This window comes from Aegilops tauschii, chromosome 4 (assembly GCF_002575655.3).
Source record: "Aegilops tauschii subsp. strangulata cultivar AL8/78 chromosome 4, Aet v6.0, whole genome shotgun sequence".
NCBI lineage: Eukaryota > Viridiplantae > Streptophyta > Magnoliopsida > Poales > Poaceae > Aegilops > Aegilops tauschii.
The window spans coordinates 227,743,571-227,769,814 of NC_053038.3; the positions used below are offsets into that span (position 1 = coordinate 227,743,571).

Below are 26,244 nucleotides of genomic sequence, written 5' to 3' on the forward strand. Positions count from 1 at the left end.
AACTTAACATATATTGTCATCAATCACCAAAAAGGGGGAGATTGTAAGTGCATCTAGTGCCCCTTAGTGATTTTGGTGTATTGAAGACTTATAGGTTAAGTGACTAATGCGTTTGTGAGTGTACACAGGTCTATAAGTCTATGAGGAGTTTGATATTTACAGAGAAAGTCGACCCCTAAAAATGAATGTCTTCAACTGAAGACTTTGGCTTTCTGAAGACTTTGATAGTGAAGAAATTGATGTGACCGTGAAGACTTGATATTCATGTGAGGAACATGAAGCGTGAAGACTTTTGTTTTCGTAGTTTTATTTTCTCTTTCTTGAGTCATAGGAAACACCGTACTGTTAAAGCGGGTCGAGGTAAAACTAAGGAAAAGTTTCCAAGTGATGCTCATACTCAAAATCCTACACCTACCAATCCTCTCGAGTGAAGCCATTGAAAATCTCATACAGTTCAGTCAATTTCTTCAGTGGCAGAGACGAAGATCTTCTGGTCTCTAAGGAATTTGTTCTGACTGAGGAGTTAGGAATTCGCCAGTGGGGATTGCCTACAAGTGAGGAACATGATAGCCCTGAGGAATTTGAGAGCTCAAATTTCCGATCGTTGCTGTGCTACGCGCCAGCTGTCCCAAAATATCTACCCACCTAACGGTCATATCATTGAAGGGCATTTACGTCTTATCATGTCGGGCTACTCCCTAGGCTATAAATAGCCACCCCCTACAACCACTAGCTGGTTGGCTGCTCCGAGAGAAACTGACACTTGTCATTGAGAGCATCCCATCCTTCGAGGACTTTGAGCGAAAATCATCAAGTGAGGAAAACTCAAACCCAAACACCTACAAACCCAAAGTGATTGAGCATCACTGAAGAGATTGTTCCTGTGTAGAACCCACACTTGTTACCTTTGAGGACTGTGCATCCTCCAGATGGTTAGGCATCATGGTCTAGAGCATCCAAGAGGAAATTGTGGATCGCCGAGTGACTGAGTCTGTGAAGGTTTGAAAGTCACCTGAAGACTTACCACGAGTGATTGGGCGAGGTCTGTGTGACCTTAGCTCAAGGAGAATACGGTGACAACTGTGTGTCCGGGACTGTGTGTCCTCAGGTTTAAATACCTAGCCGCTCCAACCAGACGTACGACTGTCACAACAGTTGGAACTGGTCTACCAAATCACTGTCTTCACCGAGCTACTGGTTTTATTTCCTCAACCCTTTCATTTCCTCATTCAGATACTGCGTACTTGATCATTACTGCTTGAAGACTTTGACTAAAGACTTTCTCAATTTTCTCAATCCTATTTCTTCAGTCAGTTTGTCTTCAGCTTGCTTATCCTGGTTATTTGCTACTTGTACTTTGTGCTTGCTTTCATTTCATCATGAAGACTGTGCTTCTGTTCTATTATGCATGCATCTGAGTACTTATTCCGCTGCTAGTTGTTCGTGACTTAGGAATTTCCTCACCCTGAAATTCCTCAGTGACGAATTTGTAAAAATCGCCTATTCACTCCCCCCCCCCCTAGTCGATATAACGCACTTTCATTCTTAAACTTAGCATAGTGAAGAACTTTGGTTTAATAACTGAATATAGCTTTCCATAAGCATATCATGCATCCTGTCTATTATATTCTAATTAATATTGTAAAAAATATGGCTTGGGAAGTCAGGATAACTTGTTCCAAAAACAATTGCATTTACGTTGTGTCAAACAACTATGATAATGTAGAGAGATAAGTAAAGTTAACCTTACTAATTCCGCAAAAGCTGGACATAATTAGACTATAGGTGTAGCACTGAAGCAATAAAAGAATAAAAATCTGTTATAAAAATTAAAGCAGGAGATATTCTTACATCTATATATTAGGAAAATAGCACTTGAGAGCGCAATCATCAGGAACTGCTAGATGATTCCATCAGATACTATCATCTTCCTTGGACAGTTCACATGCCTATACTTGTAAACACTCTTGGGTGTGCATATATGTTGAATTAACTCTTGACAATAAACCAACGGAATGATTGAGACTCAGTCACCGAATACAAAAAAAAGTAACCTGCAATCATCATCAAAATATTGCGACTATCTTGATCTGGGGTGTCTCTCTTCATGGCAACAGATCATTGTGTACTTCATGTGTGATGCAGCAGTTCTCCTCCCCTGACCAAGCAAACACTTCAGCCGGCTGCATATCTACCTGATCATGTTGCCTCATAGGAAGTTGATTGCCATCCTTTTCTCCCAATCTTTGTGCAGGTTGAGGCAGCACCAGACTGGAAGTAAAGGAAGTTTTGCAATACTAAACCTTTATACTTAGTACATGCATGATAAGTTGAAGCATCAATCCTGAAAGTGAAGGAAGTTTTGCAATATTAAGATCGCTCGGATTTAAGAGTAGAGAAAATCTTCATTAGTCATGCATATGTGGGATACTGATTCAAGAGCAGAGAAGATCATCGGTCGTCAGTGAGGTCATATTGATTTGGGTAAAATATAGGGGAATGCATAGAATGCACTGTTTACCTATAGGAATAAAACGAACAAACCATTGTCATTATTGCCAAAACATACAGATTGTAGTATAGAGATAATCACAAAGTGACAACATTAACCATAAAAATCTTGAGCAGATCATCTCATCATACAGTGCAGTATCGATCTCTGTAGACGAATAAAAATGTAGTGGTCAGAAGGTTGAATACAGATAAACAGGCAGGCATATGGAACATCCTGATGCACAACAGTAAGGGAAGGGGAAGAAATTAGAATGCAGCATGGGCTTGAATGACCAAACACAAGATGAAACATCCGTGCGTATACCTCCATGCAGTACTAGAATAGGTACGGCCTGCTGCAAAATCAAGAGACACATGTGCAAGTACACATCCCAAAAAATAACAAAAAAGGAAGATGATGGATAAAGACACTATGGCGAAGAGGAATAGAGAGATTATAGGAATCGAAAGAGAAACTTCGACAGTCAAGTACCAATCTTGATTACTCATATGAAAAATTCTTCACACGCAACACTTAATTTTTTGGAAATAGTCAAAAGGGGGAAATCCACAACATAGCTCTCTACACAGAGTCAACATGCGTGCAATGGCCTGTTGTTGCGATGGGGCAGTTGCAGTGGCGTCCATAGGAGGAGTGACGCTTCCGATGTGGGTCGCTGATGGTTGTGCGGCCAGCTTGGGCGGCACACATGAACGGGGAAGGAAGGCGACAACTGTCTGGACGGTGGACCCAAGAAGAGGTTGCGGCTGGCTTGGGTGTCGCAGACGGCCAGTGGAGGAGCAGCGCTGGAGCTACCTTGGATGAAACGGAGACATAGACGGGAGGGGAGGACTAGGGCACCGCCTCTTACGATGTAGGTACCACACCAGCAAGAAAAGCGTAGCCCAAGAGAATCCCAGAGTGTCACGGAGGCGAGCCAGATCGGTGGTCGTGTCGTGCCAGAGGAGCACCTGGCTGGAGATGGGATCCCAGCCGCCGCGCCGTATTGTAGACAGGATAAGATTTTTGATGGAGGGCTTGATGGGCTGCCGCTTGCGTAGAAGATGTGAGCGCGGCTGGAGGGGAGAAGGAAAAGTATGGGATGGGAAGGGGAGAAGATTGCGGAGCAATGGGCATTAATAGCGGGGCGCATGTTAGAGGCTGGGTGGAGATGATCGTGGCTGTTTTCCCCGCGTCAGGCTATAGCTGATGCCTGATCCAATGGGCTAACATAGCGGTGCGATGAAAAATCTAATGATTATTTTCGTGATGACGTGGGAACAATTTTTCCTGAGATGACAGGGTTGATGACGTGGACAGTTTGCATGTTTAGATAAATAGGTTAGTGGGGATGAATCTCTTATGTATATAGGATGAGGCCTAGGGTCCGTAATTTCGCTAGTGCAATCGCTCAACAATGCTAATATAATTGGATCATATAACCATCCCTCAAAGTGCGATAAAGAATCACTCCAAAGTTCCTATCTAGCGGAGAATATAAGAAGAAATTGTTTGTAGGGTACGAAACCACATCAAAGCTATTCTTTCCGATCAATCTCATCTAACCAAGAGTTCGTACTAAAATAACACCATATGTTAGACATCAACCAACTCTAATGTCACCTAAATACTCCAATGTCACAGCGAGTATCCATGAGTTGTTATGCGATATGCATCAAACAGTTTCAGATTCATAATACTCAATCCAACACAAAGAACCTCAAAGAGTGCCCCAAGATTTCTACCGGAGAAACAAAGACGAGAACGTGCATCAACCCCTATGCATAGATTACCCTAATGTCACCTCGGGAATCTACGAGTTGAGTGCCAAAACACATATCAAGTGAATCAAGATGATACCCCATTGTCACCATGGGTATTCATAGTAAGACATGCATCAAGTGTTCTCAAATCTGTAAAAGTATTCAATCTGGTGAGAACGAAATCTCAAACGGAAAACTCAATTCATCACAACAAGATAGAGAGGGGAAAACACAGTATGATCCATCTATATTAACAAAGCCTGCGATAGATCAAGATCGTGCCATCTCAAGAACACGAGAGAGAGAGAGATTAAATGCATAGCTACTGGTACAAACCCTCAGCCCCGAGGGTGGACTACTCCCTCCTCATCATGGTGGCCGCCAGGATGATGAAGATGGCCACCGGTGATGATTTGCCCCTCCGGCGGAGTGCCGGAACGGGGTCTAGATTAGTTTTTCGTGGCTAGAGAGGCTTGCATCCGCGGAACTTCCGATCTAGGGTTATTTCTGATGGTTTCTCCATTTATAGGATTTTTCAGCGTTGGAATCATGCGAAGATGGGCCTCGAGGTGGGCACGACCCACCTGGGCCCGCCTGGGCCTCCTGGCATGCCCAGGTGTCTTGTGCTCACCTCCTTCACCTTCTGGTCGTCCCATGAAGCTTCTAGTGCCTCTTTTATTCCAAAAAATTCGTCAAAAAGTTTTGTTGCATTTGGAGAACTTTTATTTCTGCACAAAAAACAAGACAACGGTAGTTCTGCTAAAAACAGCGCCAGTCCGGGTTAGTTCCACGCAAATCATACCAAAACCATATAAAATTGTTATTTACATGGCATGAATACTTCATAAATTATAGATACGTTGGAGACGTATCAAGAACTTCGCATGCTTGTAGTAAACCTGTTACAGACAAAACTGTTGAGAATAATAATGATGTTTCTGTGACGCCCTCGATTCAATCATACATGCAAATGTGTACGATCAAGATCAGGAACTCACGGGAAGATATCACAACACAACTCTAGAAACAAATTAAAGTCATACAAGCTTTATATTACAAGCTAGGTGCCTCGAGGGCTCGAATACAAACAAGTCATCGGAAGGAGCAATATCTGAGTACAGACATAAGTAAACAAGTCTGCCTTAAGAAGGCTAGCACAAAAGCAACAACTATCGAAAAGGTAAGGCCTCCTGCGTGGGAGCCTCCTAACTACTCCTGGTCGTCGGCGGCCTCCACGTAGTAGTAGGCACCCTTGGGGTAGTAGTAGTCGTCGGCGGTGGCAGTTGGCTTTGGGGCTCCGTCAACTGATCGCAACAGCCAGGTATAGGGGGACAAGAGGTAGCAAAGCAATCGTGAGTACTCATCCAAAGTACTCGCAAGACTTACATCATATCTACACTACATATGCACTGGTATCAATAAAAGGGGTACTATTTGTGGACTAAACTGCAAAATGCCAGAATAAAGGGGGAGAAGCTAGTCTTATCGAAGACTACATCTTCTGGCAGCCACTATCTTGAAGCAGGAGAAGAGAGTAGCTTGTATGGTACCAAGTATCATCGTGTAGCATAATCATACCCGGAGATCCTCTCCTCGTCTCCCTATGAGAGAGCGATCACCGAGTGTATTTGTCACTTATCTGGGTGTGTTTTATCAAGTATCCGGTTTTAGTTGTAAGAGGTCGAAGTATAACTCCAAGTCGTCCTGTTACCGTGGACACGACTATTCGAATAGATTTGTTCCTTGCAGGGGTGCACCACATTACCCAACATGCTCGATCACTCTGGCCGGACACACTTTCCTGGGTAATGCCCGGCCTCGGAAGATCAACATGTCGTAGTCCTATCTAGGCTCTCCAGAGAGGTCAGCATGTTGGTCTACACCCTAAGTGCGCAGGGGACTTGGGCCCATCACCGTTTGCACTCCTGCATGTTGCGAGGATGGCCGGGATCAGTCCTGGCTACCTCCTTATATAAGGAAGGTGCTTACACGGACCACCCGGGTACGTGATGCTACTGTGACGTCTGAAAAGCTTTCGGGATAAATCGTACGACACCGAGTGCCCATAACTATTCCCGCGTGGCGATTAGTGCGTATAGTTCAACGACCAACTCATATCAAATACTTAATCTCGTTATGTGTGTTAGTTTGAAGTAACCACTAACACCGACCAGGGACCAGACCCACCTCTCTCCTAGGTGGTCTCATCCTGCCCTGTCGCTCCGCCACAAAGAATCACTCAGGGGGGCGTCAGGAGAAATGTCCTTTCAGCCCGTGAATCACTCACGGTTACTCTACGAGCCGACCCGACTTTAAACATATCATGTAACATGTATAGTATGTATATATATACCCGTGATCACCTCCCGAAGGGATCACGGCCTGATAGTATAGCATGGGAGACAGACAAGAACATAGGGCCATTGGTGGAACACTAGCATACCTATACTAAGCATTTGGGATAATAGGTAAAAGTATCAATAACAGTAGCAAGGACAGGCTATGCAATAGTATACACTACTGCAAGATGCTGCGAACGCGACACTACAATCAGAGACTCTTCAATGAAACTGTGTGCGATGCATTAATCACAAATGATGGTGTTAAAAAACGGTCAAAATGAGACGAACTGTTTGCAGTTGCGTAGACATCAAACACGATTCAGATCAGAGATGTGTGTGCGATGCGTGGCATACGGTTACACTACTAGGGAAAAGCCTAGCAGTAGCGCTGGTTTTTTGCCTAGCAGTAGTGCGGGGTGCCGCGCTACTGATAAGGTGCTACAGCTAACATGTAGCAGTAGTGCATGTTGTCCCATGATACTGCTATACATGGCTAGCAGCAGCGAGCTTCAGTGCAACGCACTGCTGCTAATAGCTGCAGCGCTTTTAACTAGGACGCGCTACTGGTAAGAGAGCGCTACTGCTAACTTTATTCCCCTCGCTACTGCTAGTTTATTAGTTTCTATTTTTACTACATATTTGTTTTGTATTTGAACAGGCTCTATACAATAATCTTTAGCATATCATACACATACAAATGTAATCATAGCATATACATACAAATAGTCTCATCAAATCATGTCATCATCATAATCATCATCCAACACAAAGTGGTCTCTCGTCATCATCTCGAAAATAGCGATACAAATCTCGATTTCTTGCAACTACATCGTCATCCATCTAAACAATGATATACGCGAGAAGAGCTATCACTATGAGTGAGAGCGGAACTATGCAGTACATGAGTTCGTATCCCTCTCTCGCATTAGCGCGAACCTAAACTAACTACTGGCTGTCGCTCGGAAACCGGAAACCGGTACACCTGGGCCTGACACTCCGGCCACTCGTCGTATACTCCTGGCGTAGCACTTCTTTGCCATCGATGATCTATGCACCTGCATCGTCACATGAGTCGATGATATGCAACATATATAGTTGAGCAACAGAAAGATACATACATGGCAAAAATAGAAGCAACAAATCATAGGCATAAATAACAAAGTTCATCGTACCCAAAATGCCCTAACTAGAGTGATCTTCGCTAGTTGAGGAGGACGGTTTAATTACATCACAAATAAAGTTTCGTCGTGCATAACTCAAAGTTTCGTCATTCAGAAAGTATGGACTAAACGGACACATTGTCATATATCGACAATCACTCCAACATGTCGTGCCATCCATCCAAGTCAGGGAGATAGTCCCTGAGCTTAGTGAAAGGCTTCAGGTCAAGGCGCTGAGCGGCTACACATGTTCGAACGTCTTCCCGCGACATTTTCCCTTCCTCGTAGAATAGGCCTGTTTTGTCGAGGACCTCCTTCATGATGAATTGGGCAAGTTCGCGCTGGATGTGATAGAACTCAGCTCAAAGCCGATGATCCGGGATATCTCCTACGTTCTTTGCCCATTGCAGAATATGGGCATCGCCGGATTTAGGTGACATGCGAAGGTTCTGCTGATCCCGTCTGTACTCCAGCATGTGGTGTAGGACATAGAATCCATCACTAAGAGTATCACTCGGTTTCTGGATGCAGCAGAAGTCGGTCTTATGGCCGAAGGCAGGCCTGCCGTCCCTTTTCTTCTTGGTCTTGATCTCTCCACCCCGTACGCCGTAGTAAAAGATAGCACTGTTGAGAACAGACTTGATGTGGGTGTAATCCTTTTTGTTCATGTTCTTCGATGACTCCAAGTAAAGAGCGTGCGAGTATCGGGGGTAAAGGATGGTGAGAACGGCGCGCCCGCCGCTGTGCAAAATAAGTACACCTCAAATTGATTAGCCTCCACCGTGCAAACGAATGATTGAAATCGAAGGAAGGATATCCGCACAGATGACTTACAGGGGATGATTAGGCGCGAGAATCGTCTCCTTGTCCTTATTGGTGACCATGAAATCGATGATGTAGTCCCTCGCGTATTCACGGTGCTCTGTGCAGACTGCCAAGAAGCCCTCGTGCATGAAGTACGGGTCAGCGACATAGATATAAGGTATGTGCTCAATCCCGATGATGTAGTTCATGTACAAGGCATAAAGGCGGACAAACGTAAAATCCATCTTCTTCAAGTGAAACATGTCGAAGATGTAATTGAATCGAAGGAAGAACTTCTTTGCAGGGAATGTGTCGACGTACGACCTTTGCCGCGGCACGTTAACCACGTAGAGTGGGTATCCTGGATTTTCTGAGGCGATGAGGCTTTTCTCTCTCCGCGGCACATCGTCATGAAGTCTCCTTAGATCGCCGTGTGTGGCCTCTACCGCTGCCTTAGGTAGGATTGGTTCACCGGGGATATGCCATTTGCCGCACCGGGGATAGGTATACGGTCTTGAACCCGAGGTTGCTGAGGCGGCTGGATCAAAGAAGCAGCTTTGTTGCCTTTCCTCGGTCTCTTCCTATGCTTCTTTGCTACCGGAAGGTCATCTATAATGCGTTCAGCCTCCGGAGGTGGCAATTCAGGCACCAACTCATGACGCTCAAACCCTGAGTACTCATACTGCTGAGCCATCAATCCTCCATCATCATAGGTGCCAGTATTGAGATATTGTTGAGTGTCATCGTCATCCTCATCCTCATCTATGGCGACGTCATCAACAACTAATGGAGCCTCTTCCTCACCCCGTCCGCTATCACCCAGCACGGCAGCCGACGCTAATTGGCTAGGTGGGGTGTTGATGTTCATACTCCGCCAAGGGGTCTGGGATGCCCAGACTTTCGCGTTCCGCGTCCTCCTTGGCCCATATGGACCTCTTCTCGCCGTAACCACGGCATCCGAGGTGGTGGCACCCCATGTTCCTCTGTTGAAGCCCATTTATGTTCTTAGACTTTTCTTTGGCAGCTTCGGCATCGCAAGCCGCCTTGAATATTTCAAACTGCTCTTCCGTGATTGTTGGATTATCCTTTACAATCTCGGAGTAGGGTTCCTTTTTGTTGATGATCCGATGTTTCACCCTTGCTTTCCAGGCGGCCAACGTGTCGCTAAACTTGGTCATGGCATGTTTGTTTATCTTCTTCATTGCCAGTCTTTATCTGGATCAGTATATTTCTTTTCATCCCGGCTGATGACCCACAAGTATAGGGGATCTATCGCGGTCCTTTCGATAAGTAAGAGTGTCGAACCCAATGAGGAGCAGAAGAAAATGATAAGCGGTTTTCAGCAAGGTATTTTCTGCAAGCACTGAAATAGTAGGTAACAGATAGTTTTGTGATAAGATAATTGGTAACGAGCAACAAGTAACAAAAGTAAATAAAGTGCAGCAAGGTGGCCCGGTCCTTTTTGTAGCAAAGGACAAGCCTGGACAAACTCTTATATAGAGAAAAGCTCTCCCGAGGACACATGGGAATTATCGTCAAGCTAGTTTTCATCACGTTCGTATGATTCGCGTTCGGTACTTTGATAATTTGATATGTGGGTGGACCGGTGCTTGGGTGCTGTCCTTACTTGGACAAGCATCCCACTTATGATTAACCCCCATTGCAAGCATCCGCAACTACAAAAGAAGTATTAAGGTAAACCTAACCATAGCATGAAACATGTGGATCCAAATTAGCCCCTTACGAAGCAACGCATAAACTAGGGTTTAAGCTTCTGTCACTCTAGCAACCCATCATCTACTTATTACTTCCCAATGCCTTCCTCTAGGCCCAAATAATGGTGAAGTGTCATGTAGTCGACGTTCACATAACACCACTAGAGGAAAGACAACATACATCTCATCAAAATATTGAACGAATACCAAATTCACATGACTACTAATAGCAAGACTCCTCCCATGTCCTCAGGAACAAACGTAACTACTCACAAATCATATTCATGTTCATAATCAGAGGGGTATTAATATGCATAATGGATCTGAACATATGATCTTCCACCAAATAAACCAACTAGCATCAACTACAAGGAGTAATCAACACTACTAGCAACCCACAGGTACCAATCTGAGGCTTTGGGACAAAGATTGGATACAAGAGATGAACTAGGGTTTGAGAGGAGATGGTGCTGGTGAAGATGTTGATGGAGATTGACCCTCCTCCGATGAGGGGATCGTTGGTGATGACGATGGCGATGATTTCCCCCTCTCGGAGGGAAGTTTCCCCGGCAGAACAGCTCTGCCGGAGCCCTAGATTGGTTCTGCCAAGGTTCCGCCTCGTGGCGGCGGAGTTTCTTCCCGAAAGCTTGCTTATGTTTTTTCTTCGGATGAAAGACTTCATATAGCAGAAGATGGGCACCGGAGGGCCAACAGGGGGCCCACGAGGCAGGGGGGCGCGCCCCCCACCCTCGTGGACAGGTGGAGGCCCCCCTGACGTAGATTCTTCTTCCAGTATTTTTTATTATTTCCAAAAATAACTTTCGTGGAGTTTCAGGACTTTTGGAGATGTGCAGAATAGGTCTCTAATATTTGCTCCTTTTCCAGCCCAGAATTCTAGCTGCCGGCATTCTCCCTCCTTATGTAAACCTTGTAAAATAAGAGAGAATAGGCATAAGTATTGTGACATAATGTGTAATAACAGCCCATAACGCAATAAATATCGATATAAAAGCATGATGCAAAATGGACGTATCAACTCCCCCAAGCTTAGACCTCGCTTGTCCTCAAGCGAAAGCCGATAACGATAAATATGTCCACATGTTTAGAGGTAGAGGTGTCGATAAAATAAAATACGGACATGAGGGCATCATGATTATTCTCATAACAGCAACATATATGGATATTGTCATATGATTTCTTATGCTCAAGTAATAATTTATTCACAATGCAAAGTATGAATCAGAAACTTTATTGAGAACCAACAAACTGTAATCTCAGTCATTGAAGCAATTCAATTTATCATAACATCAGAAAGAGTCTATGTCTGAGCTTTCTAGCAAGTCCACATACTCAACTATCATTTAGTCTTTCATAATTGCTAACACTCACGCAATACTTGTGGTTACGGAGTTTTAATCGGACACAGAGAAAGATATGAAGGAAATATGCCCTAGAGGCAATAATAAAGTTATTATTTATTTCCTTATTTCATGATAAATGTTTATTATTCATGCTAGAATTGTATTAACCGGAAACATAATACCTGTGTGAATACATAGACAAACAGAGTGTCACTAGTATGCCTCTACTTGACTAGCTCGTTGATCAAAGATGGTTATGTTTCCTAGCCATAGACATGAGTTGTCATTTGATTAACGGGATCACATCATTAGGAGAATGATGTGATTGACTTGACCCATTCCGTTAGCTTAGCACTCGATCGTTTAGTATGTTGCTATTGCTTTCTTCATGACTTATACATGTTCCTATGACTATGAGATTATGCAACTCCCGTTTACCGGAGGAACACTTTGTGTGCTACCAAACGTCACAACGTAACTGGGTGATTATAAAGGTGCTCTACAGGTGACTCCGAAGGTACTTGTTGGGTTGGCGTATTTCGAGATTAGGATTTGTCACTCTGATTGTCGGAGAGGTATCTCTGGGCCCTCTCGGTAATGCACATCACTCAAGCCTTGCAAGCATTGCAACTAATGAGTTTGTTGCGAGATGATGTATTACAGAACGAGTAAAGAGACTTGCCGGTAACGAGATTGAACTAGGTATTAAGATACCGACGATCGAATCTCGGGCAAGTAACATACCGATGACAAAGGGAACAACGTATGTTGTTATGCGGTCTGACCGATAAAAATCTTCGTAGAATATGTGGGAGCCAATATGAGCATCCAAGTTCCGCTATTGGTTATTGACCGGAGACGTATCTCGGTCATGTCTACATAGTTCTCGAACCCGTAGGGTCCGCACGCTTAACGTTATGATGACAGTTATATTATGAGTTTATATGTTTTGATGTACCGAAGGTTGTTCGGAGTCCCGGATGTGATCACGGACATGACGAGGAGTCTCGAAATGGTCGAGACATAAAGATTGATATATTGGACGACTATATTCGGACACCGGAAATGTTCCGGGTGATTTCGGAGAAAACCGGAGTGCCGGAGGGTTACCGGAACCCCCCCAGGAGAAGTAATGGGCCTTATGGGCCTTAGTGGAGAGAGAGAGGGGCAGCCAGGAGGGGCCGCGTGCCCCCTCCCCCTCTGGTCTGAATTGGACTAGGAGAGGGGGGGGGGGCGGCGCCCCCTTTCCTTCTCCCTCTCCCCCTTCCTTTCCCCCTCCTAGTAGGAGTAGGAAAGAGGGGAGTCCTACTCCTACTAGGAGGAGGACTCCTCCTCCTGGCGCGCCAACAAGGGCCGGCCGGCCTCCCCCTTGCTCCTTTATATACGGGGGCAGGGGGCACCCCATAGACACAACAATTGATCTATTGATCTCTTAGCCGTGTGCGGTTCCCCCCTCCACCATATTACACGTCGATAATATCATAGCGGTGCTTAGGCGAAGCCCTGCGTCGGTAGAACATCATCATCGTCACCACGCCGTCGTGCTGACAAAACTCTCCCTCAACACTCGGTTGGATCGGAGTTCTAGGGACGTCATCGAGCTGAACGTGTGCTGAACTCGGAGGTGTCGTACGTTCGGTACTTGATCGGTCGGATCGTGAAGACGTACGACTACATCAACCGCGTTGTGTTAATGCTTCCGCTTTCGTACGAGGGTACATGGACAACGCTCTCCCCTCTCGTTGCTATGCATCACCATGATCTTGCGTGTGCGTAGGAATTTTTTTGAAATTACTACATTCCCCAACAGTGGCATCCGAGCCAGGTTTTATGCGTTGATGTTATGCACGAGTAGAACACAAGTGAGTTGTGGGCGATATAAGTCATACTGCTTACCAGCATGTCATACTTTGGTTCGGCGGTATTGTGAGATGAAGCGGCCCGGACCGACATTACGCGTACGCTCACGCGAGACTGGTTTCACCGTTGCGAGCACTCGTTGCTTAAAGGTGACCGGCGGGTGTCTGTCTCTCTCACTTTAGTTGAACCGAGTGTGGCTACGCCCTGTCCTTGCGAAGGTTAAAACAGCACCAACTTGACAAACTATCGTTGTGGTTTTGATGCGTAGGTAAGAACGGTTCTTGCTAAGCCCGTAGCAGCCACGTAAAACTTGCAACAACAAAGTAGAGGATGTCTAACTTGTTTTTGCAGGGCATGTTGTGATGTGATATGGTCAAGACATGATGCTAAATTTTATTGTATGAGACGATCATGTTTTGTAACCGAGTTATCGGCAACTGGCAGGAGCCATATGGTTGTCGCTTTATTGTATGCAATGCAATCGCCCTGTAATGCTTTACTTTATCACTAAGAGGTAGCGATAGTCGTAGAAGCATAAGATTGGCGAGACGACAACGATGCTACGATGGAGATCAAGGTGTCGCGCCGGTGACGATGGTGATCATGACGGTGCTTCGGAGATGGAGATCACAAGCACAAGATGATGATGGCCATATCATATCACTTATATTGATTGCATGTGATGTTTATCTTTTATGCATCTTATCTTGCTTTGATTGACGGTAGCATTATAAGATGATCCTTCACTAAATTATCAAAGTATAAGTGTTCTCCCTGAGTATGCACCGTTGCGAAAGTTCTTCGTGCTGAGACACCACGTGATGATCGGGTGTGATAGGCTCTACGTTCAAATACAACGGGTGCAAAACAGTTGCACACGCGGAATACTCAGGTTAAACTTGACGAGCCTAGCATATAACAGATATGGCCTCGGAACACGGAGACCGAAAGGTCGAGCGTGAATCATATAGTAGATATGATCAACATAGTGATGTTCACCGTTGAAACTACTCCATCTCACGTGATGATCGGACATGGTTTAGTTGATATGGATCACGTGATCACTTAGAGGATTAGAGGGATGTCTATCTAAGTGGGAGTTCTTAAGTAATATGATTAATTGAACTTAAATTTATCATGAACTTAGTCCTGATAGTATTTTGCAAATTATGCTGTAGATCAATAGCTCGCGTTGTTGCTTCCCTATGTTTATTTTGATATGTTCCTAGAGAAAAATTATGTTGAAAGATGTTAGTAGCAAAGATGTGGATTGGATCCGTGATCTGAGGATTATCCTCATTGCTGCACAGAAGAATTATGTCCTTGATGCACCGCTAGGTGACAGACCTATTGCAGGAGCAGATGCAGACGTTATGAACGTTTGGCTAGCTCAATATGATGACTACTTGATAGTTTAGTGCACCATGCTTAACGGCTTAGAATCGGGACTTCAAAGACGTTTTGAACGTCATGGACCATATGAGATGTTTCAGGAGTTGAAGTTAATATTTCAAGCAAATACCCGAGTTGAGAGATATGAAGTCTCCAACGAGTTCTATAGCTAAAAGATGGAGGAGAATAGCTCAAGCATTAAATATGTGCTCAGATTGTCTGGGTACTACAATCGCTTGAATCAAGTGGGAGTTAATCTTCCAGATAAAATAGTGATTGACAGAATTCTCTAGTCACCATCACCAAGTTAGTAGAACTTCGTGATGAACTATAGTATGCAAGGGATGACGAAAGTAATTCCCGAGCTCTTCGCGATGCTGAAATCGACGAAGGTAGAAATCAAGAAAGAGCATCAAGTGTTGATGGTTAACAAGACCACTAGTTTCAAGAAAAGGGCAAATGGATAGAAGGGGAACTTCAAGAAGAACGGCAAGCAAGTTGCTACTCAAGTGAAGAAGCCCAAGTCTGTACCTAAGCCTGAGACTAAGTGCTTCTACTGCAAAGAGACTGGTCACTAGAAGCGGAACTGCCCCAAGTATTTGGTGGATAAGAAGGATGGCAAAAGTGAACAAAGGTATATTTGATATACAGATTATTGATGTGTATTTTACTAGTGTTCGTAGCGACCCCTCGGTATTTGATACTGGTTCAGTTGCTAAGAGTAGTAACTCAAAATGGGAGTTGCAGAATAAACAGAGACTAGTAAAAGGCGAGGTGACGATGTGTGTTGGAAGTAGTTCCAAGATTGATATGATCATCATCGCACACTCCCTATACTTTCGGGATTAGTGTTGAAACTAAATAAGTGTTATTTGGTGTTTGCGTTGAGCATGAATATGATTTGATCATGTTTGTTGCAATACGTTTATTCATTTAAATTAGAGAATAATTGTTGTTCTGTTTACATGAATAAAACCTTCTATGGTCATACACCCAATAAAATGGTTTGTTGGATCTCGATCGTAGTGATACACATATTCATAATAATGAAGCCAAAAGATGCAAAGTTAATAATGATAGTGCAACTTATTTGTGGCACTGCCATTTAGGTCATATTGGTGTAAAGCGCATGAAGAAACTCCATACTGATGGGATTTTGGAATCACTTGATTATGAATCACTTGATGCTTGCGAACCGTGCCTCATGGGAAAGATGACTAAAACGCCGTTCTCCGGAACTATGGAGAGAGCAACAGATTTGTTAAATCATACATACAGATGTATGTGCTCCGATGAATATTGAGGCTCGTAGCAGGTATCATTATTTTCTGACCTTCACAGATAATTTGAGCAGATATGGGTATATCTACTTAATGAAACAGAAGTCTGAAACATTTGAAAAGTTCATATAATTTCAGAGTGAAGTGGAAAATCATCGTAACAAGAAAATAAAGTTTCTACGATCTGATCGTGGAGAAGAGTATTTGAGTTACGAGTTTGGCCTTCAGTAAAAACAATGTGAAATAGTTTCACTACTCACGCCACCTGGAACACCACAGTGTAATGGTGTGTCCGAACATCGTAACCGTACTTTATTAGATATGGTGCGATATATGATGTCTCTTACCGATCTACCACTATCATTTTGGGGTTATGCATTAGTGACAGCTGCATTCACGTTAAATAGGGTACCATCTAAATCCGTTGAGACGGCATCTTATGAACTGTGGTTTGGCAAGAAACCAAAGTTGTCGTTTCTTAAAGTTTGGGGTTGCGATGCTTATGTGAAAAAGTTTCATCCTGATAAGCTCAAACCCAAATCGGAGAAATGTGTCTTCATAGGATACCCAAAGGAGACAGTTGGGTACACCTTCTATCATAGATCCGAAGGCAAGACATTCGTTGCTAAGAATGGATCCTTTCTAGAGAAGGAGTTTCTCTCGAAAGAAGTGAGTGGGAGGAAAGTAAAACTTGATGAGGTAATTGTACCTGCTCCCTTATTGGAAAGTAGTTCATCGCAGAAACCAGTTTCTGTGGCGCTTATACCAATTAGTGAGGAAGCTAATGATGATGATCATGTAGCTTCAGATCAAGTTATTACTGAACCTCGTAGGTCAACCAGAGTAAGATCCGCACCAGAGTGGTACGGTAATCCTGTTCTGGAGGTCATGTTACTTGACCATACCGAACCTACGAACTATGAGGAAGCGATGATGAGCCCAGATTCCGCAAATTGGCTTGAGGCCATGAAATCTGAGATGGGATCCATGTATGAGAACAAAGTGTGGACTTTGGTTGACTTGCTCGATGATCGGCAAGCCATAGAAAATAAATGGATCTTCAAGAGGAAGACGGACGCTGATAGTAGTGTTACTATCTACAAAGCTAGACTTGTCGAAAAAAGGTTTTTGACAAAGTTCAAGGTGTTGACTACGATGAGATTTTCTCACTCGCAGCGATGCTTAAGTCTGTCCGAATCATGTTAGTAATTGCCGCATTTTATGAAATCTGGCAAATGGATAAACAAAACTGCATTCCTTAATGGATTTATTAAAGAAGAGTTGTATATGATGCAACCAGAAGGTTTTTGTCAATCCTAAAGGTGCTAACAAAATATGCAAGCTCCAGCGATCCATCTATGGACTGGTGCAAGCATCTCGGAGTTGGAATATACACTTTGATAAGTTGATCAAAGGATATAGTTTTATACAGACTTGCGGTGAAGCCTATATTTACAAGAAAGTGAGTGGGAGCACTACAGCATTTCTGATAAGTATATTTGAATGACATATTGTTGATCGGAAATAATGTAGAATTATTCTGCAAAGCATAAAGGAGTGTTTGAAAGGAGTTTTTCAAAGAAAGACCTCGGTGAAGCTGCTTACATATTGAGTATCAAGATCTATAGAGATAGATCAAAACGCTTGATAAGTTTTTTCAATGAGTACATACCTTAACAAGATTTTGAAGTGGTTCAAAATGGAACGATCAAAGAAAGAGTTTCTTGCCCGTGTTACAAGGTGTGAAATTGAGTAAGACTCAAAGCCCGACCACGGCAGAAGATAGAAAAAGAATAAAAGTCATTCCCTATGCCTCGGCCATAGGTTCTATAAAGTATGCCATGCTGTGTACCAGATCTATTGTATACCCTACACTGATTTTGGCAAGGGAGTACAATAGTGATCTAGGAGTAGATCACTGGACAACGGTCAAAATTACCCTTAGTGGAATAAGGATATGTTTCTCGATTATGGAAGTGACAAAAGTTTCGTCGTAAAGGGTTACATCAATGCAAGTTTTTGACACTAATCTATATGACTCTAAGTCTCGGTCTAGATACATATTGAAAGTGGGAGCAATTAGCTAGAGTAGCTCCGTGCAGAGCATTGTAGACATAGAAATTTGCAAAATACTTACGGATCTGAATGTGACAGACCCGTTGACTAAAATTATCTCACAAGCAAAACATGATCACACCTTAGTACTCTTTGGGTCTTAATCACATAGCAATGTGAACTAGATTATTGACTCTAGTAAACCTTTTGGGTGTTGGTCACATGACGATGTGAACTATGGGTGTTAATCACATGGTGATGTGAACTATTGATGTTAAATCACATGGCGATGTGAACTAGATTATTGACTCTAGTGCAAGTGGGAGACTGAAGGAAATATGCCCTAGAGGCAATAATAAAGTTATTATTTATTTCCTTATTTCATGATAAATGTTTATTATTCATGCTAGAATTTTATTAACCGGAAACATAATACCTGTGTGAATACATAGACAAACAGAGTGTCACTAGTATGCCTCTACTTGACTAGCTCGTTGATCAAAGATGGTTATGTTTCCTAGCCATAGACATGAGTTGTCATTTGATTAACGGGATCACATCATTAGGAGAATGATGTGATTGACTTGACCCATTCCGTTAGCATAGCACTCTATCGTTTAGTATGTTGCTATTGCTTTCTTCATGACTTATACATGTTCCTATGACTATGAGATTATGCAACTCCCGTTTACCGGAGGAACACTTTGTGTGCTACCAAACGTCACAACGTAACTGGGTGATTATAAAGGTGCTCTACAGGTGTCTCCAAAGGTACTTGTTGGGTTGGCGTATTTCGAGATTAGGATTTGTCACTCCGATTGTCGGAGAGGTATCTCTGGGCCCTCTCGGTAATGCACATCACTCAAGCCTTGCAAGCATTGCAACTAATGAGTTTGTTGCGAGATGATGTATTACAGAACGAGTAAAGAGACTTGCCGGTAACGAGATTGAACTAGGTATTAAGATACCGACGATCGAATCTCGGGCAAGTAACATACCGATGACAAAGGGAACAACGTATGTTGTTATGCGGTCTGACCGATAAAAATCTTCGTAGAATATGTGGGAGCCAATATGAGCATCCAAGTTCCGCTATTGGTTATTGACCGGAGACGTATCTCGGTCATGTCTACATAGTTCTCGAACCCGTAGGGTCCGCACGCTTAACGTTATGATGACAGTTATATTATGAGTTTATATGTTTTGATGTACCGAAGGTTGTTCGGAGTCCCGGATGTGATCACGGACATGACAAGGAGTCTCGAAATGGTCGAGACATAAAGATTGATATATTGGACGACTATATTCGGACACCGGAAATGTTCCGGGTGATTTCGGAGAAAACCGGAGTGCCGGAGGGTTACCAGAACCCCCCCCCCCCCCGGAGAAGTAATGGGCCTTATGGGACTTAGTGGAGAGAGAGAGGGGCAGCCAGGAGGGGCCGTGTGCCCCCTCCCCCTCTGGTCCGAATTGGACTAGGAGAGGGGGGCGGCGCCCCCCTTTCCTTCTCCCTCTCCCCCTTCCTTTCCCCCTCCTAGTAGGAGTAGGAAAGAGGGGAGTCCTACTCCTACTAGGAGGAGGACTCCTCCTCCTGGCGCGCCATAGACACAACAATTGATCTATTGATCTCTTAGCCATGTGCGGTGCCCCCTCCACCATATTACACCTTGATAATATCGTAGCGGTGCTTAGGCGAAGCCCTGCGTCGGTAGAACATCATCATCGTCACGACGCTGTCGTGCTGACAAAACTCTCCCTCAACACTCGGCTGGATCGGAGTTCGAGGGACGTCATCGAGCTGAACGTGTGCTGAACTCGGAGGTGCCGTACGTTCGGTACTTGATCGGTCGGATCGTGAAGACGTACGACTACATCAACCGCGTTGTGTTAACGCTTCCGCTTTCGGTCTACGAGGGTACGTGGACAACACTCTCCCCTCTCGTTGCTATGCATCACCATGATCTTGCGTGTGCGTAGGATTTTTTTTTGAAATTACTACGTTCCCCAACAAGATAGGGGCTTATAGTTTCGCCTCCCAACCTTTTACCTCAAGGGTAATGTCAACTATAATAATTCATGCTAACCCACATCCAATTAGATATATATATATATCAGGATCTTTCCAACATCCTGTGCTTGCCAAAGGATAAAATGTAAAAAGGAAAGGTGAAGATCACCATGACTCTTGCATAAGGTAGAAGATAATAATAAAAGATAGGCCCTTCGCAGAGGGAAGTAGAGGTTGCCATGCGCTTTCAGGGTTGGATGCACAAAATCTTAATGCGAAAGAACGTCACTTTATATTGCCACTTGTGATATGAACCTTTATTATGCAGTCCGTCGCTTTTATTTCTTCCACATCACAAGATCGTATAAAGCTTATTTCCTCCACACCAATCAATCATACATATTTAGAGAGCAATTTTTATTGCTTGCACCGATGACAACTTACTTGAAGGATCTTACTCAATCCATAGGTAGATATGGTGGACTCTCATAGCAAAACTGGGTTTAAAGGTATTTGGAAGCACAAGTAGTATCTCTACTTGGTGCAAAGAATTTGGCTAGCATGAGGGGGAAAGGCAAGCTCAACATGTTGGATGATCCATGACAATATACTTTATCTCAGATATAAGAAAACATAACCCATTACGTTGTCTTCCTTGTCCAACATCACTCTTTAGCATATCATATTTTAATGAGTGCTCCCAATCATAAAAGATGCCAAGATAGTATATTTATATGTGAAACCTCTCTTTCTTTATTACTTCCTATTAATTGCAACGATGACCAAAGCTATGTTTGTCAACTCCCAACAACTTTTAATCATCATACTCTTTCTATGTGAAGTCATTACTCTCCATAAAACCAATATGATCTCTTTGTTTCTTTTTATTCTTTTTCTTTTCTTTTATTCCCTCAAGATCATAGCAAGATAATCAAGCCCTTGACTCAACACTAATTTTTATTATATAGCTCACAGACTCGATTACATAGAGGGATCATAAGGCAAGACTCAAAACTAAATCATACCAAAACTTTATTCTACTAGATCAAGATACTACTAAAAGGATCGAACTAAGAAAAATGGTAAAGATAGAAGTGTGATGGTGATACGATACCGGGGAACTTCCCCCAAGCTTGGCAGTTGCCAAGGGGAGTGCCCATACCCATGTGATTATGTCTCCTTTGCTGGTGAAGGGATTGTTGATGATGTAGGCTTGTCGTCCGTCTTCCAGGGCATAGGCTCACCATCATAGAAGGATGATCGAGTCTCCGGGATCCTTAAATATGCAGCCAAACTCATCCTCTTGAATCTATATTCATACTCACAATTTTGGTTTTGCAGGTCATAGATTTGGGCTTGGAGGTGCTCGATTTTCTCGTGGAGCTTGAAGATGGCCTCCCCAATGTCCTTGGCATCCAGCTTGTGGTTGTTGGTGAACTCCGTGATCATTATGTGATTGGAGTCGAGTCGACGCTCCACCATCTCCTGGCACTTGAATACTTGTTGCTCCATTGCCTCGAGCCTCGCCTCAACGCTTCCGGTCCTCCGTGGTCCCTCAACATCGCAGATGTACAGCACCCCCTCACGCATCTCAATGGTTTGAGGGTGTTGCAGCACCTCCGCGAGGTAGGGGTTGATGACCTTCTCGAAGAACTTGTCCTTGGGGGCACTTGAAGACGTCATGATGATCTAGATCTATCAGAAAAACAGCTCGAAACAAGAATTAGAGGATATTTGCGTGATACAGGAGTCAAAACCTTCGGGAGATTATATAATGAATTTTTACCGACCAAAATACGTATCGTGCAAGAAAACGGAGTCCGGAGAGCGCACGAGGTGCCCACGAGGCAGGGGGCGCGCCCAAGGGGGTAGGGCACACCCAGGGGGGTAGGGCGCGCCCTCCACCCTCGTGGAGGCCTCGTGTCCTTCCCGGACTGCTTCTTATTTTTCTATTTTTCTAAATATTCCAAAACGGAGAAAAATTGCCATTAGAACTGTTTTGGAGTCGGTTTACTTACCGTACCACATACATATTCCTTTTCGGAGTCTGAAACGTACCGGAAAGTGTCCCTTATGTATTCCTCCGGGGTTACGGTTTCAATAACATTAGTTTCAACATTTATAGGATTACCTGAGATATAATGTTTGATTCTTTGACCGTTCACCACCTTCGGATTTGTGCCTTCGAAGTTGTTGATTTTTATGGCACCGGAACGATAGACCTCCTCGATAACGTAAGGGCCTTCCCATTTAGAGAGAAGTTTTCCTGCAAAAAATCTTAAACGAGAGTTGTATAGCAATACATAATCACCTACATTAAACTCACGCTTTTGTATTCTTTTATTATGCCATCTTTTAACTTTTTCTTTAAACAACTTGGCATTCTCATAGGCTTGGGTTCTCCATTCATCAAGTGAGCTAATGTCAAATAACCTCTTCTCACCGGCAAGTTTGAAATCATAATTGAGCTCTTTAATAGCCCAATATGCCTTATGTTCTATTTCGAGAGGTAAGTGACATGCTTTTCCATAAACCATTTTATACGGAGACATTCCCATGGGATTTTTATATGCAGTTCTATAGGCCCATAATGCATCATCAAGTTTCTTGGACCAATTCTTTCTAGATCTATTAACAGTCTTTTGCAAAATTAATTTGAGCTCTCTATTACTCAATTCTACTTGACCACTAGACTGCGGGTGATAAGGAGATGCAATTCTATTATTAACATCATACTTAGCAAGCATTTTACGAAAAGCACCATGAATAAAATGTGAACCACCATCAGTCATTAAATATCTAGGGACTCCAAACCTCGGAAAAATAACTTCTTTAAGCATCTTAATAGAGGTGTTATGATCAGCACTACTAGTTGGAATAGCTTCTACCCACATAGTAACGTAATCAACAGCAACTAAAATATGTGTGTATCCATTAGAGGCAGGAAAAGGTCCCATATAATCAAAGCCCCAAACATCAAATGGTTCAATAACAAGTCAATAGTTCATAGGCATTTCTTGACGTCTACTAATATTACCAATTCTTTGACATTCATCACAAGATAGGACAAACTTACGGGCATCCTTGAAGAGACCAGGCCAATAAAAACTGGATTGCAGTACCTTATGTGCAGTTCTATCTCCCGCGTGGTGTCCTCCATAAGCCTCGGAGTGACACTTGCGTAGGATCTGTTCCTGTTCATGCTCAAATACACAACGTCTAATAACACGACCTACTCCTTCTTTATAAAGATGTGGGTCATCCCAAAAATAATGTCTCAAATCATAGAAGAACTTTTTCTTTTGCTGGTATGTGAAACTAGGTGGTATAAATTTAGCAACAATATAATTAGCATAATCAGCATACCATGGAGCAGTACGAGAAGTATTTATGACATTTAATTGTTCATCAGGAAAGCTATCATCAATAGGTAGTGGGTCATCAAGAACATTTTCTAACCTAGACAAGTTGTCTGCAACGGGGTTCTCAGCTCCCTTTCTATCAATAATATGCAAATCAAATTCTTGTAGCAAGAGAACCCATCTAATAAGTCTAGGTTTAGCATCTTTCTTTTCCATAAGATATTTAATAGCAGCATGATCCGTGTGAATAGTTACTTTAGAATCAATAATATAAGGTCTGAACTTATCACAGGCAAATACAACTGCTAAGAATTCTTTTTCAGTAGTAGCATAATTTCTCTGAGCATTGTCTAGAGTTTTACTAGCATATTGAATAACATTTAATTTCTTATCAACTCTTTGCCCTAGAACAGCACCTACAGCATAATCACTAGCATCACACATAATTTCAAAGGGTAAATTCCAATCAGGTGGCTGAACAATAGGTGTAGAGATCAATGCTTTCTTAAGTATTTCAAATGCTTCTACACAATCATCATCAAAGACAAATGGTATATCTTTTTGTAATAAATTAGTCAGAGGCTGAGAAATTTTTGAGAAGTCCTTAATGAACCTCCTATAAAAACCGGCGTGACCAAGGAAACTTCTTATACCTTTGATGTCCTTAGGACATGGCATCTTTTCAATAGCATCAACCTCGGCTTTATCAACCTCAATACCTCTTTCAAAAACTTATGCCCCAAGACAATACCTTCATTACCCATAAAGTGGCACTTTTCCCAATTCAAGACCAGATTAGTTTCTTCACATCTCTGCAAAACTCGATCAAGGTTGCTCAAGCAATCATCAAAAGAGGATCCATAGACGGAGAATTCGTCCATGAAAACCTCACATATCTTTTCACAAAAGTCAGAGAATATAGCCATCATGCATCTTTGAAAGGTAGCAGGTGCATTACATAAACCAAAAGGCATACGTCTATAAGCAAAAGTACCGAAAGGGCAAGTAAAAGTGGTCTTTGATTGATCATACGCTGACACAGGTATTTGAGAGAAACCAGAATAACCATCTAGAAAGCAAAAAATGTGTATGTTTAGATAATCTTTCTAGTATTTGATCGATAAAAGGTAAGGGGTAATGATCCTTTTTAGTGGCTTTATTTAATTTGCGGAAATCAATTACCATCCTATAACCTGTAATAATTCTTTGCGGAATCAATTCATCTTTATCATTAGGAACGACAGTAATACCTCCCTTCTTAGGGACACAATGGACAGGACTTACCCACTAACTATCAGCAATGGGATAAATTATACCTGCCTCAAGGAGCTTTAGTATTTCCTTTCTTACCACTTCTTTCATCTTAGGATTCAGCCGTCGTTGGTGATCACGAACTGGTTTGGCATCTTTCTCCAAATTTATTTTGTATTGACATAGAGTGGGACTAATGCCCTTAAGATCATCAAGAGTATATCCAATAGCAGCGCGGTGCTTCCTCAGAGTTTTCAATAATCTCTCTTCTTCATGCTCTGAAAGGTTAGCACTAATAATAACAGGATATATCTTCTTTTCATCAAGATAAGCATATTTAAGAGTATCAGGCAATGGTTTAAGCTCAAACACGGGATCACCCTTGGGTGGAGGAGGATCCCCTAGGATTTCAACAGGCAAATTGTGTTTCAGGATGGGTTCCTGTTTGAAGAATACTTCATCTATTTCCCTTCTTTCATTCATATACATATCATTTTCATGGTCTAGCAAATATTGTTCTAAAGGATCACTAGGAGGCACGGCAATAGAAGCAAGACCAATAATTTCATCCTTACTAGGCAATTCCTCTTCACGGTGTTGTCTACGAAATTTAGAGAAATTAAACTCATGAGACATATCACCCAAGCCAATAGTAACAACATCCTTTTCGCAGTCTATCTTAGCATTGACAGTGTTCAGGAAGGGTCTACCAAATATAATGGGACAAAAGTTATCTTGTGGGGAACCAAGAACAAGAAAATCAGCAGGATATTTAGTTTTCCCACACAAGACTTCAACATCTCTAACAATTCCCATTGGTGAAATAGTATCTCTATTGGCAAGTTTAATTGTGACATCAATATCTTCTATCTCAGCAGATGCAATATCATGCATAATTTCTTTGTATAAGTTAAAAGGTATTGCATTAGCGCTAGCACCCATATCACATAAGCCATGATAACAATGATCTCCTATTTTAACAGAGATAACAGGCATGCCTACCACATGTCTATGTTTATCTTTAGCACAAGGTTTGGCAATTCTAGCAGTTTCATCACGGAAATGAATAACATGTCCATCAATATTATTGGACAAGAGATCTTTAACAATAGCAATATTAGGTTCAACTTTAACTTGCTCAGGAGGTGTATAGGTTCTAATATTGCTTTTACGAACCACAATTGAAGCTTTAGCATGATCTTTGATCCTAACAGGGAAAGGTGGTTTTTCAACATAAGTAGTAGGAACAATAGGATCATTATAAGTGATAATCTTTTCTCAACTTTAATAGGTGCAGCTACTTTTACTTCTATGGGAGGATGATATTTAAACCACTTCTCCTTAGGGAGATCAACATAAGCAGCAAAAGATTCACAGAAAGAAGCTACTATCTCAGA

General features: G+C 42.7%; 1 long non-coding RNA gene across 1 annotated transcript; it reads right to left on the bottom strand.

Annotated features, from left to right (window-relative positions):
* Positions 1-1,789: 1,789 nt before the first annotated feature.
* Positions 1,790-3,670, bottom strand: LOC120962893 (uncharacterized). The gene is made up of 2 exons (XR_005754186.3): positions 2,522-3,670; positions 1,790-2,344 (listed from the first exon to the last, which is right to left on the bottom strand). It is a non-coding gene; the product is annotated as an uncharacterized lncRNA (long non-coding RNA).
* Positions 3,671-26,244: the final 22,574 nt, after the last annotated feature.